This window comes from Amia ocellicauda, chromosome 1 (assembly GCF_036373705.1).
Source record: "Amia ocellicauda isolate fAmiCal2 chromosome 1, fAmiCal2.hap1, whole genome shotgun sequence".
Taxonomy (NCBI): domain Eukaryota; kingdom Metazoa; phylum Chordata; class Actinopteri; order Amiiformes; family Amiidae; genus Amia; species Amia ocellicauda.
Genome location: NC_089850.1, coordinates 7,369,653 through 7,384,219, shown reverse-complemented (window position 1 = coordinate 7,384,219; position 14,567 = coordinate 7,369,653).

Here is a 14,567-nt window from a genome sequence, read left to right as displayed (position 1 = left end):
CTCACCAAAATTGGACAGTTGAAGACTGGAAAAATGTTGCCTGGTCTGATGAGTCTCGATTTCTCTTGAGACATTCAGATGGTAGAGTCAGAATTTGGCGTAAACAGAATGAGAACATGGATCCATCATGCCTTGTTACCACTGTGCAGGCTGGTGGTGGTGGTGTAATGGTGTGGGGGATGTTTTCTTGGCACACTTGAGGCCCCTTAGTGCCAATTGGGCATCGTTTAAATGCCACGGCCTACCTGAGCATTGTTCCTGACCATGTCCATCCCTTTATGACCACCATGTACCCATCCTCTGATGGCTACTTCCAGTAGGATAATGCACCATGTCACAAAGGTCGAATCATTTCAACTTGGTTTCTTGAACATGACAATGAGTTCACTGTACTAAACTGGCCCCCACAGTCACCAGATCTCAACCCAATAGAGCATCTTTGGGATGTGGTGGAACGGGAGCTTCGTGCCCTGGAAGTGCATCCCACAAATCTCCATCATCTGCAAGATGCTATCCTATCAATATGGGCCAACATTTCTAAAGAATGCTTTCAGCACCTTGTTGAATCAATGCCACGTAGAATTAAGGCAGTTCTGAAGGCGAAAGGGGGTCAAACACAGTATTAGTATGGTGTTCCTAATAATCCTTTAGGTGAGTGTATATATATATTTATATATATATATATAGTGAATTGAATGTAGATTTCTCAAGAGTGTGTACTCTTGTATGTATCACATTGTGTGTCAACTTTGTGTTAAAATTCAACAAAGCATAAAGTGTGAAAAAGAACATTATTGTGTTAGAAGGCTACACTATGAAATTTCCATGAAATCTGATTGCATGCAATCTCAATGCAGCCCATGATTTCCTCGAAATTTCACTGTGAAACTCGAATTCAAGCAATAGAGCAGAGTACTATTTTCATGAAATCATATTATAGCCCCCTGGACAAGTATCCAATCAGAGAGCAAGGAGTCACATGACAACATCTATGACGTCACTGGGAACCTTGAACAACAGGAAGTTGGACAGGAGAGGAGAGCGAGAGAAGTGCCAGTTTTCCCACTGTTTGTGGCTACTGTCTCATACACATACAACTGTGGTAAATTGGCAAAAGCCATTCATTGAATATTAAATAAACATTAAATACATATTTTCCTTTCAGTCTCGTATTTCTTACCTCTGTAGCATTAGGTGGGGGGGCAGAGCTGGAGCTCTGATCTAAAGAAGACTTCTCCCCCAAAGTTACCAGAATTCCTGAGCTCATCGGCCCATGAACTGTTCTACGTCAAAGTGACAGTTTTGGGAGTCGGCTCACCTAGAATGGGCCAAATGACTTGGAATCCCTGCTGTGAAAATGTCTGTGGAACAGGGCCTGGAGGTAGTAAAACCCTCTGAAGCGGACGAGAGCCGAAATCCTGAAACAGAGCTACAAACCCAGGCAAACCGGCATTTCCAAAATATGGCATGGATTGGCATGAGGCATGAATAAAGTCTCCTCCAATAGGAGACTGGGGGGTTGGCACAAGTCCGACTTCGCAAACTCAAGAACTAATCACCTATGATCTATCAGGCCTAAAAAGTAGCGCACAGCACTTTCTAGCTCTCTCTCACCTGAACCGGTAACTCGCTGCCTCAAGTGTATATATATATATATATATATATATATATATATATATATATATATATATATATATATTTCTATGTTAATGCGTTTCCAAAATATTGTAGCAGATTCCTGGCGAGCTCATTTCCCACGACTCGATGACATTTTGGAGCTGCAAGTTATTCTTATGTATTTATTTTACCGTAATTATCACCTCACATGTTGTGTATTTTGGTCTGAAACTACCAATTAGTGGCTTTAAGAGACGCTGCTATCTGACAATCCACTATTCTCATTGGACGGAATCTCATTGACTGGATATGGAAGAGTCCAATAACCGAGAACTGTACAGTACAGTTTGTTTTTAATGTGTGTAAGTGTGGAAAAAGTCGTTTTATAGAGATAGGTAGATATAAGATTATCCAATCATGCGCCCCACATTTTGGGAACCACTTTTTCGTGCACAACCAATGAAAACTTAACATAGGCTGAAACTGTGAGGGCTGCTACTCGGGTCAATTAGTTAGCTAGAACATTACGTAAATTGGTAAATGATTTAGCCTAGGCTACTAAAACGAACACCAAAACTTAACGTGAACTGTTAAATATTTTAGTAATTAAAGTATTTTGATACAAAATATGAAGCCATTTCCATCAACCATATCAAATACAAATTACAAACTCCTATTTTGTATTTGAAATATGTATTTTAAATACATGTATCATAAATACTGCCCATCCCTGATATAAAGTATAGTAAAGGTGTAATTAAGTATGACTAACTACTGTAAGTTCGAAATATAATCATAAAACGGAAGCTTAAATAAAGTGCCAAGTGGCTCGTGTACTATTTCTGGATTCAAGGAAAATTAAGGTTTTGTTCATGTTGCGCAGATTTCCGCAGTTCTGTGCAGATCTGTATAATGCCACCGACCTCATTGGTGGAGCATCGCAGATCTGAGCAAATTTGCACTGCACAAACGCGAAACAAGTTCTGTTCTGCTATTTGGAGTTGCGTTTTGGTTCCGACGACCCCGAAGGAACTTTTAAGTTTTGTCCCTATTTGGGTCAAAATCACTATAAAGTGCCTTTGGTGTCCTCATCAGAATCACTCAGTCATCATGAACATATTGCAAAATAATGAAATTCTGAGGTTTTATTATAAATGGCCAAACATTTACACACATATCAGTACAATGATAAGTGTCTTGAAATGTTTTTCCCTCATTTTATACAATTTTCTTTGTTTGGGTGTACGTGATTTTGGCATGTCCCACACACTGCTCTGCTAACTTCAATGAGTGTAATAAGTGGTTAAATGACACAAAATTAAAACACTTTTTAAATGTTCTTATTGTCCTCAACAAGTTATTTGATATAACAAGTGATTTTGATCATTTATATTCTATTTTCATAATAATATTAAAAATTTTGCACGTGTCCCTGAAATTGCTGTCCACCCTGTCATAATGGGGAAATTGCCCCTTAAAGAAACCGGCTGATGTAATCAGTGACATCACCACCACCATTGTGTTTGTAGTTGGATGTTGTCAAGCTTAACATGTCCACCCTGTCATATTGAAATATTAATTATTATTTTTTTAAATCAGAAATTCAACATATACTTTTTAAACAGTACACAGTCACCTTCAACAGGGTCCACCATGTGTTCATTAAATGCTAACTTTAGGCAAAAATGTCCACCCTATCACCAAGCCTTCCATGACAGGGTGGACATGGTACATGACAGGGAGGACATCTGCATAGTTTTTGCCACATTCTGATAATGTTACACATATTACAACAGTTATTACACACATATTGTAATAGTATATGCTATACATAGTAGGAGTGGGTGATATGGACTTTTTGGGCGATATCGGTATCGGCAAGCCTTTTGATGATGATGATAATTTGACGATATTTTATAATATTTTTTCCTATGTAATTAAAACAACAGATTGTGATCAAAACAAAGTCCATATAATGGATTTCATTGCCTGTTGGAAAAAATACAACTGTACGGATGTAAATTAACAGGACTAGGCAAGCCTAGCTTAGCAGGACCACCAATTAAAGGAGGAGTCAGTGGTTTGTAAGGGAACGTTTTGAATTGTCTTTTTCAAGGAATGATTCCAAATGTTGCTGAGATAGCAAGGAGATATAGGGAACATCATGATGCTGACCCGGACAGAAGAAGAAAGTACCTTGAGAAAGAGAGGGACAAATGGAATAAAGACAGAGAGACTGGAAAGAAGAACAGTGTTAACGGGGCAGTAGTGTGGAGTAGTGGTTAGGTCTCTGGACTGTCAATACAACAGTCAATGCTTTGTTGGGTCATCAAAAAGTGAATTCACCCCTGTAAAGAGGTTTTCTTTTCCATACATCCCTGATTGAAATTATTAGAAGAAAATACAAAAATGCAAAAACAGAAGCAGTTTATAGCAAAAGTGGTCACTGGAAATATAGTGAAGAAGTACAAGCTCCAAAAGTATGCTCTGACTATTTTTGGCTACTCTAAGAAGAGAGCATATAAGAACATTTATTCCTGAAATCATTATTTATATTGCTTAAGGGTTTCCTGTTGTTTAATAAATTATTTGTTCTCTTCTAGTTCGCCCATTAAAGCCTTTGTCCACCCTGTCATGCCAAGGTCCACTCTGTCATGTTGTTGTCCACCCTGTCATCTTCATGTTTTATGAAAATAAACACATTATTTTCACAAGTTAGCAAAACCTTTTGTGTGATTTATTTATAAACAAATGAGGGCCAAATAGTATTGTTTGAAAGTTTGACCAGATATCTTTGTTGTTAGATTTTATTTAGGAAAGAAAGTGCATCTATCACAGATTTTATAGGGAAACAAATATTTTGCAGTAATTGAATTGCCATTAACTAAAATATATTGTTGAGAAAGAGACTAAATATCTTTCTGAAAATCTACATTTTATAATCACTATGTAATGAAAATGTATTTACTCTACTTCGAATTTGGCCATGACAGGGTGAACATATTTTGCGGTTTGCTCATATATTGTCTGCTTGCAGTTAATTTATAAAAAGTGCTGGAGCTTGACCAACATGCATTTCTAACAGCCTAAGGTCTACTTAATACAATGAATATGAAGTTAAATGGAAAACCTCAGCTTTTTATATTGGAAATTGTGAAGTCTCAAAGGCACTTTATGCCTTTATATATATATACTATAGCCGATATTTTGGCCTTTTGGAATTAAACCGTTATTTCTTAGCAAAGCCATGCATCAGTTGCCTCATTGCTTCAATTATTGTCCCCTAAAAACACACACTTTATTTATACAATATAAAATGTATATTTCTGTAAGTCTCATGTTTTATTTATTCTTTTATTAAGTTTTCAGAGATTTTCAACAGCGGACAGGTCGATTAGTCAATATTAACAAGGTACATTATGATTTATGATTACATGAAATTTTAATTTACAAGTAATTAAACACAGGAAAATGTAGTCTTAGTATGTTAAATGTGCTTAAAAATCATGTTGTGGTTGGATTGCAGGGAAATAAACAAAAAGTGCTGGCTTTTTAATAACATAAAACATAAAACAGATTTCCCTTCTGGGCATGTCAAGCAAGTATCATGTAATTTTTCCTAGACATGGTCAATTATATGCCTTTAATGATAATTGATTCATTAAAAAAAATACTTAGTATAATTAGGTTAGCTATTTAAACAAGTTAAAATATTAAAAGTGATATTTGTTAAATATATTACATTTTTGTAAGTGTAAGCTATAATTTGTTCCCATGACTAACCTGCTGCAAAATTGAATGGTGTTCTAATACAAATAAAACAAAATTAAAAAGGTTATTTAACAAATGTATAAATCTTACATGACCTTTAACCTTTGTCTTTTTTATTTTTGTCCCAGATTGCAAATGGATGGTAGTGAGGCTGTAATACAGTGGAGCACAGACAATGTGTGTGTTTGGCAGAGGGACAATACATTGGAGGAGTTTGTCCAAATGTTTAAAGATTAGAACCACAATAAGAAAATGCCAGCTTTATTTAGATGCCCTGTTTGCAGTTCATATAAATTCACACTTATGAAGTTAATAAGACATATAGGTTTAGGTATCCTTCCAACAAACAATACACAGCTGTTTGCAGTGCTTTAATAAGAAGATATCCATTTCGGAGACCGCACAGGAAATGTAAGTAACAATGTGTCATCAGTTCTGAATTAGAAATGGTGAACTCTGCACATATACTCAGCAAAAAAAGAAACGTCCCTTTTTCAGGACACTGTATTTTAAAGATCATTTTGTAAAAATCAATGTTTTCCATGCTTGTTCAATGAACCATACATAATTAATGAACATGCACCTGTGGAATGGTCGTTAAGACACTAACAGCTTACAGGTGGTAGGCAATTAAAGTCACAGTTATAAAAACTTAGGACACTAAAGAGACCTTTCTACTGACTCTAAAAAACACCAAAAGAAAGATGCCCAGGGTCACTGCTCATCTGCATGAACATACCTTAGGCATGCTGCAAGGAGGCATGAGGACTGCAGATATGGCCAGGGCAATAAATTGTAATGTCCGTACTGTGAGATGCCTAAGACAGCGCTACAGGGAGACAGGAAGGACAGTTGTCCTCACAGTGGCAGACCACGTGTAATAACACCTGCACATGATCGGTACATTCGAATATCACACCTGCGAGACAACAACTGCCCGAGTTACACCAGGAATGCACAATCCCTCCATCAGTGCTCAGACTGTCCGCAATAGGCTGAGAGAGGCTGGACTGAGGGCTTGTAGGCCTGTTGTAAGGCAGGTCCTTACCAGACATCATTGGCAATGTCGCCTATGGGCACAAACCTTAATTTTATTATTATAATAGTGTTATATACAATACTATACTATTTTGATCAACTTCTATATAATTTTAAATAATGGTTTATTGATGTTGATTTAATGCACATTGCATAACTAAATGTAAAGGCTATTTAGAATTACCAACAATGGGCTTGTAAAAATCTGTGATATTAATTAAAAATTGAAAAGCCAATAATTTGGTGTATATATGCATCTGTATTGTTAGAGAAGGAGAAGCCTCAATATTGTTTTGCTGACTTGCACTTTTCTCAGCACTTTTCAATACACTGTACACAAAGTTCTCCAAAAAAAGCTAACGTTACAGGTATGAGATATATTGATCAAGATAATCCCAGCTGTGAGTGATTTATGGGCATGTTTATAAGAAAACAAAAAGTTCCAAATAGAACCATAAGGTTATTTAATGATGCTTGTTTGCAAGGAACCTTGGTAAAAGGTTCTAATAAGAACCTTTACTTCTAAAAGTGTAGGTGTGCTGAAATATTTGGCCTATTTCTTCTTGAGGGGCATACCAAATATTTCCGTATACCTGCTGTAATATGTGACATCCCAGGTTGTGTGTGTGGTCGTGAATGCACATTTATTGTGGATTAAAGGAGTACAGATTTGTAAGTCAGACATGCACTCTAAGAAGTTAAGGTTCTAATAAGATCCTTTTAGGGTTCCTAGAGTTGATACTGTGGAGGAACCCTTAAAGATCCTTATTAGAACCTTTTACCAAGGTTCCTTGCAAACAAGGATCTTTAAAGAACCTTAAATGTATCTTAAATCAACCACGATCATGATGAAAAGGGGTTCTTAAATTATCCCTTGTGTTTACGATGGACCTCACAGTTCTTAAACAAACCTTTTAATGAAAATAAACTCAGAAAGAACCCAAAGGTTCTAAATAGAACCGCTTAAGAAACTTAACTTTTTAGAGTGTGGGGTCAAATGAAAAACTCATATTAAGTTCATATTAATCATAGCCAACTGCCAATTGTGATTAATGTCTGAGTCAGGGGTGTGTTGAAACAAGCTCTGCAACCCCACTTGTCACCCCAGCTAAGTTCCAAGAAAAATAATAACCATGTACATTCACTCATTGCTATTGATTTGAATATTAGTATATTTCAATTATTTTGGGTTATACATTTTAATGCGACATGGAACCCAGGCAATCCGATTCGATTCGCTCAGTGAACAGTCAAAGATGTACCATAATTGCAATATTTTAGTTACTATTGTGAATTTTGTAAGTAATTTAAAAAGTAAAAATAAAAGTAATTTAATGTACTTTTCAGAACAAATGCACTTCAATGCCATGGTATATGGTAATCTTCATGACGAGGATAAACACTAACCAAAACCATGGATACTCAAATGCAGCACAGCTTTCAAAAATACTTTCTATTGTAGGGTTTTAATTAAACACATTTGTATTGGTTTATAAGCCCTATCTTAGTATATTTTATTCTGCGCCATGGCAGTCAGTGCAGTGAGTGCTGTGTGTCAGCGGCGCAGCCCTGAATGAGAATCACTGTAGACCCGGTGTTATGACGAATGTGGCACCCTCTGGATATTGTGCATCCTCTAGCAATCGCCTTGATTTCACACATGCGCAGAACGCTCAAGGTTGGTATGCACTCCAGGGGTGCCACATATTACAGCAGGCATACTGAAATATTTGGCACCCCATGTAGTCTCAAGGGGGGATGCCAAATATTTCCGTGTGGTTGTGAATGCACATTTATTGTGGATTGAAGGAGTACAGAATTGCGGGTAGGTTACAGTTCTAAGGCAGATATGGTCAAATGCAAAACTGACAACCAAGTTCATATCAATCATTGGAACAATGATTTAGATTTATCTAAACATTGTTCCAGTGTAATTGGAGTTCATACATACACTGAGTTGTAGCCTAATTCACATTTCCAGCGAATGTTAAAATTATTTAATCCTATACACAAGCAGCTGGTTGTGCCACCCCTTATTTTGCTCTTGCCCCCCCTTTGCCACACCATATATGAACTCCTGTACATGCCACTGGTCCCAGAGGGGATATAAAAGCTTTGTTCTACCTTAAAACGTTTGGGGAACAGTGTCACAGTGTTCACAGTGTATTTTAAGACCTGTGTTCCGCTGTTCCTCCCGTGCACATAATAAATTCTGATTAGAACTGCCAACACCCGGCATCACGGCCTACACCACAGGCCCCACCCCCTTGTTGCATCACAACTACGGCCAGCGGGAAGGAGCTGAAAATGGGGCACTACAATGGGGCAAGCCAAGTTTGAAATGGTGGCTTGGGCCAATGCCCGGAGTCCGGAACAAAAAGCCATTCAGCTGGTGGCAACATTAGAAGGTGCTAGATATTGTTGGACATTAGTGATGATGAACATTTTGATTATGAGGCTGTCAGCCAGGCCTTAGGTTTTGAGGGGGCTGAACCTGCTCTCCTTCTGTGTCAGAATGTACAGGTGTGAATGTACGGATAAGAGATTCATTCAGCCCCAGGTCCAGCTTTTCATAATGGGGGGCAATGAGACTGTGGGTGTATAATATTGTAACTCATAGTTGTAACAGTAGGTTATTGTCATAACCCTGGTTCCCTGAAAAACCCTGGTTCCTATTCATTACCAAATAGGAAAACCTTCTGACCTGCCAAACAGTGAAAACATGTGTAGCGGGTGGGACCCTTTAAATGAGTGTGCTGACCGGTCATCTGATCCATGAACCGGGTTGTCACTGGCTGGACTACAGAAAGTAAGGGACCCAAAAGCAGAGCGAGGAGAGTCCAAAAACAGGCAAGGGGTCAAATAGCTGGAAAAACACGAACGTCAAAGGGAATCTGAAAGGGTAGTTCGACGATACAGACGAGAGGTCTACGATCAGGCAAACAGTACAAGGTAGGTAATCCAATAATTAGTAGTCGAGAGGGAAGTGGCTAAGGGCGATAATTAAAGAAGGCAACACAGGTAATGGAATTGCTACTAGTCGTAAACAATACTTTGCGATTAGTGAGTGTTTGTCGGGTTTATATAGAGAGGAAGAAAACCAAGCGGAAGGTGCAGGGCAAATGGGAACAGGGGGTGATAGGAATAGTGCATGCCTGTTTCAGGAATGTGGAATGAATGAAGGGAGCTTGGAGAAGAACTGGTACAAAGAACAAGGGTGACATCTAGTGGCGACAGGGGAAAGGTGTATTATAGGGAAATGTCAGTCAGAGAATGTGACACGGGTTTTGAATGTCTCTATAGCGCTTAATGTGCATGACCTTGTTTAAAAAAAAAAATAATAATAATACATTTTATTTGTAATGCGCCTTTCTTGTACTCAAAGCGCTACAGTACATTTCAATCACAATCTTACAGCATAATATACAATAATAATAACAATCACAAACAAATTAACAATTAAGAAAAAAAACCTGATTAAAAAAATATAAGTTTTAAGCAGTTTATTAAAACAATCAAATGAATGAGCATTCCTAATGGAAACAGGTAATGAGTTCCACAATTTAGGAGCAATGCAAGAGAAGGCCCTACCCCCTATGGTTTTCAATTTACAAAGAGGCTGATATAGAGAGATAGAACCAGCAGAATGAAGAGAATGAGAGGAAGTATACAATATTACCAAATCACAAATATAAACTGGGGCCAGGCCATGTACTGCTTTATAGGTTAACATAAGAATTTTAAAGTCACGATGAGATTGAACTGGCAGCCAATGTAATTGAGAAAGAACAGGGGTAATGTGCTGATGTGAAGATGTGTGAGTCAGGACACAAGCAGCTGAATTATGTATGTATTGTAACCTCTTAATTGAGTTGGTTGGCAGACCTTCAAAAAGTGAATTACAATAATCAAGCCTGGATATAATGATGGCATGAATAAGCCTTTCTGCATCAGGCAAAGAAAGAAAAGGCCTGATACGAGTAATATTTCAAAGATGAAAAAAGGCTACTTTTGTAATATTTTTAAAGTGAGTGGTAAAAGAAAGCCGTGCATCAAAAAATACACCTAAGTTCCACACATGATTTGCAGGAATAATTAAGCTAAGAATTTCGGTTTTGGAACAATTCAGTTTAAAAAAATTATGTTTCATCCAGGTCTTGATTTCTAACAAACAAGCAGTGTTGATGATGCTAATGAACAGTCTGGAAGAGTGCTAATATAGATCTGGGTATCATCAGCATAACAATGATAACCCAGGCCAAACTTCTGGATAATCTGTCCAAGAGGCAACATATAGATACTGAACAGGATGGGACCCAGAACTGACGCCTGCGGAACCCCCTGTTGCATTGGAACAGTCTGGGATCTATTTATGCCAATATGGACAAATTGTGAATGCTCAGATAGGTAAGATTTAAACCAATTGAGAACAATGCCAGAAAGGCCAATCCATTTATGTAATCTGTCCAGCAAGATAGCGTGACAAATGGTATCAAATGCAGCAGTGAAGTCTAACAAGACCAACATGCCACAAGCCCCAGAATCAGCTGTGATAAGGTCATTCATGACCCTCACAAGTGCAGTATCCGTACCATGTCCAGACCTAAACCCTGATTGAAAAGGTTCTAATAAACAGTTCATAGATAGATGACTTTGCATTTGACCAATAACCACACGTTCAAGAACCTTAGCCAGAGATGGTAAATTTGAAATAGGCCTGTAATTGGACATATCAGCAGTGTCACTTCCAGACTTTTTAAGGACTGGTACAACTGTTGCCATTTTAAGAGCAGAGGGGACAACCCCAGTTTCAAGTGAAACATTAACAATAGCAGTAATATGAGGAACAATTGCTGGCAAACATATTTTCAGCACAACAGTAGGAAAAGGATAAAGAATGCAGGTAGTAGAGTTCATCATAGAGACCAATTTTAAAATAAAATCATTATTAACAATGGTAAAACTTGAAAATATAGGAACCAAAGAATAAAGAGGTAATAACTCCACAAAGTCAGATGATCGAGTAGAAGCAATAGTTACAGATATTTTAAATCTTACATGAAAAATAATTAGCAAACTCATTGCACTGCTCAATAGTAGAACAATTAACATTTCTGATAGGTTTAATAAGATTGTTAATTGTTCTAAACAAAGTGTTGCACAGCCTGTAATTTATTAAAATAAAACAAAATATGTCAGGCAGTGCAAGCTTCAATGCAATGCATTTATTCCTCCATTTCCATCATCGGATCACGTCTGCCACCCAATGGCTCTTTTAGGTACGTGGCACCAATATACCGATTAGCAACAAAAGAAAATGCTTTTTTTTTTTAATAGTGCCCCCCTCTGTCTTGTTGTTCAATTGTATATTTGCCCCACACTCTCCCCCACAAAATTTAATGACGTCCCCTGACATTTTACAGATTTGTTTGTTTTTCGACACGGTTACAAAATTAACATAAAACATCATAACCAGGCCCTAACATGGACCTAAATAGCCCACAAAACAATCATTCCGTTCACTATGCTCCATATTCATTCAGTAACCCTAAGGAACCTGACAGGTTGATCAGTCCTTACAGTTCCTCTTTGGAATCCCAACATTGACCACCTGAGTAACAACATATCAATGTAGTCACAAGCAATAGGGCCAGTCAGTTTCAAATCCTTCTACGATGTATACTATTTATAATAAAACATTTATTTTTTTTAACTAACCATGAGAGCAGTATCCCCCTTTTTTTCAATATTAAGCAATGTCCATTCGTTTTGTTTTCTTACTACCACATTACTGTTTGTGGGGTCCACAAGGGTTGACAATTTACCACCCTAAGGAGGTGGGCAATGCCTAAACACATCATAGGGCATCACCAGCGATGCATACACGGTGCTGATGCTAGGACCCACACGCTGATAAGTTGGATTCCCAAAGTTATCGTAAGTCAAAATTTGGGGCATTCTCCTCACCCTTACTGGTCTGGATTCTGGTAAATTTCCAGTCATTTCTGATGCTGCTCGTTCTTGTGTGACTGTACTCTCTGAAATATCATGCTGCATTTGTCCACTGTCACTTCCAAGACAACAGGGTCTTGTACCTCAGTTGCAGCATCAGGACCATCTACTGTCCCATTCAGTGGTATAGTATTTTGAGGAACAACATAAGTCTCCTGATAAGGATTACAGTTACGTCCAACTGGCTGGAATACAGAGAATTCAGATTCACTATCTGAACTATCACTCCTTTCATCACTTAACACTTGAGTAACACCCTTTCTATTGGTTCATTTTTCCCTTTTCTTCCATTTCACACTACTTGTTTTGTCAGACATTTCTGCTGGAAGACAATCACAGGGGAACAAGCAGTTGCGATGCAGAATTCTAGACCAGCCAGTCCCATTCTCAGGGGACACCTCATAAACAGGGCTATTTTCACCTTTTGTCTGGACAACCATGTAAATTTTATCTTCCCAGGACCACCCCTTTCAGTCAAATTCTTAACAAGGACTCTATCACCAATTTGCAATTCTGCGGCATTTGCTCACCAATCATAGTATTTCTTTCCACTCTTAGCAGAATCAGCGGCATTCTTGTTCACAATGTTGTAAGCATCCCTCATCTGTTGCTGCCACTTTTTCACATATTCTTTGTAGTTTACTGCTCCCTTTTCACCATTTAAATCAAACAACAAGTCTATTGGTAGTCGTGGCAATCTACCATATAGTAAATGAAATGGGGAGTACCCTGTTGAATCACAAGTAGTGCAGTTATAAGCATGTACAACTTTGTTCAAGTATTCTTTCGTTAGTTTTTTGCTCATTCTCTAAAGTCCTTAGCATGGACAACAGTGTCCTATTAAACCTTTCCACCTGACTGTTGCCCTCTGGGTGATAGGAAGATGTACGTGAGCCAGCCATACCACAGCATTTCTTTAACTGTTTGAACAACTGATTTTCGAATTCAGCACCTTGGTCGTGATGGATTCTGGCAGGAAAGCCAAATCTCAGTGCAAAGTCATTGTAAATCCTATTTGCCACTGTTTTCCCAGACTTATCAGTGGTGGCGTAAGCTTGTGCAAACCTCATAAAGTGATCTACAATGACCAGTATATATTCATAACCCCCTTTACAGCGTTCAAGGTGGAGATAATCTAGCGATACCAACTCAAAAGGATAGGTCGTTACTATACTTTTGAGAGGTGCTCTAACTTCCTTGTCTGGCCTCTTCCGTTGCACACAGGAGCACACATTTGTGATATAGTACTCAATGTCTTTAGCCATGCATGGCCAGTAAAACCGGTCCCAGATGAGGTTTGTGCTCCGTTCTACACCTAAGTATCCCATTTCTTCGTGGAGTTCGCTATAGACCAATTATTGGTATTTTTCCAGTAAAACCAATTGTGATTTTGGCCCTGTAACTTGATACAGAATACCACGGTCATCAGTTTGGAACTTGTGACACTCTCTATATAGAGCCTTAGACTTTGTACCATAGCTACCAAGTTCATGTTTTTTTGGCTTCTGACCCAGTGCTTTGTACCTCAGCATGCTACTTATTAACACTCACTTCCCCTAGCAACTCAACTTCAGCAGCAACAGGGTTGACAGACATTGCCAATGACCATGTAACCTCCCCTTTGTACTGAGCTGTTACACCTGCAGCAGTTGCCTTAATCGCATCCTCTGAAACGTGGACTCATTCATATAGTTTTCCATATCAAGGGGTATTTTTGACAACGTGTCAGCATCAATGTTAACCCTTCCTGGTCTATACTTGATTACAAAGTTAAAAACAGCTAACTCTGCTACCCATCTGTAATCCATGGCGTTAAATTTTGCAGATGTAAGTATGTAAGTGAGCAGATTATTGTCACTATACACTACAAATGACGGGGTGTAATACAGATAGTCTCTGAATTTATCTTTAACAGCCCATTTAAGTGCCAGAAACTCCAACTTTCCTGAGTGGTAATGGTAATTTTTTTCTGGGGGAGTAAGTGTCCTAGAACCAAATGCTATAACCTTAAGTTTTCCTCCTTGTCTCTGATATAGTATTGCACCTAGCCCCCCCTGAGAAGCGTCAGTGTGAAGTATGAATGGTTGGGAGAAATCAGGGTAGCCCATTACCGGTGGCTTGATTAGGTG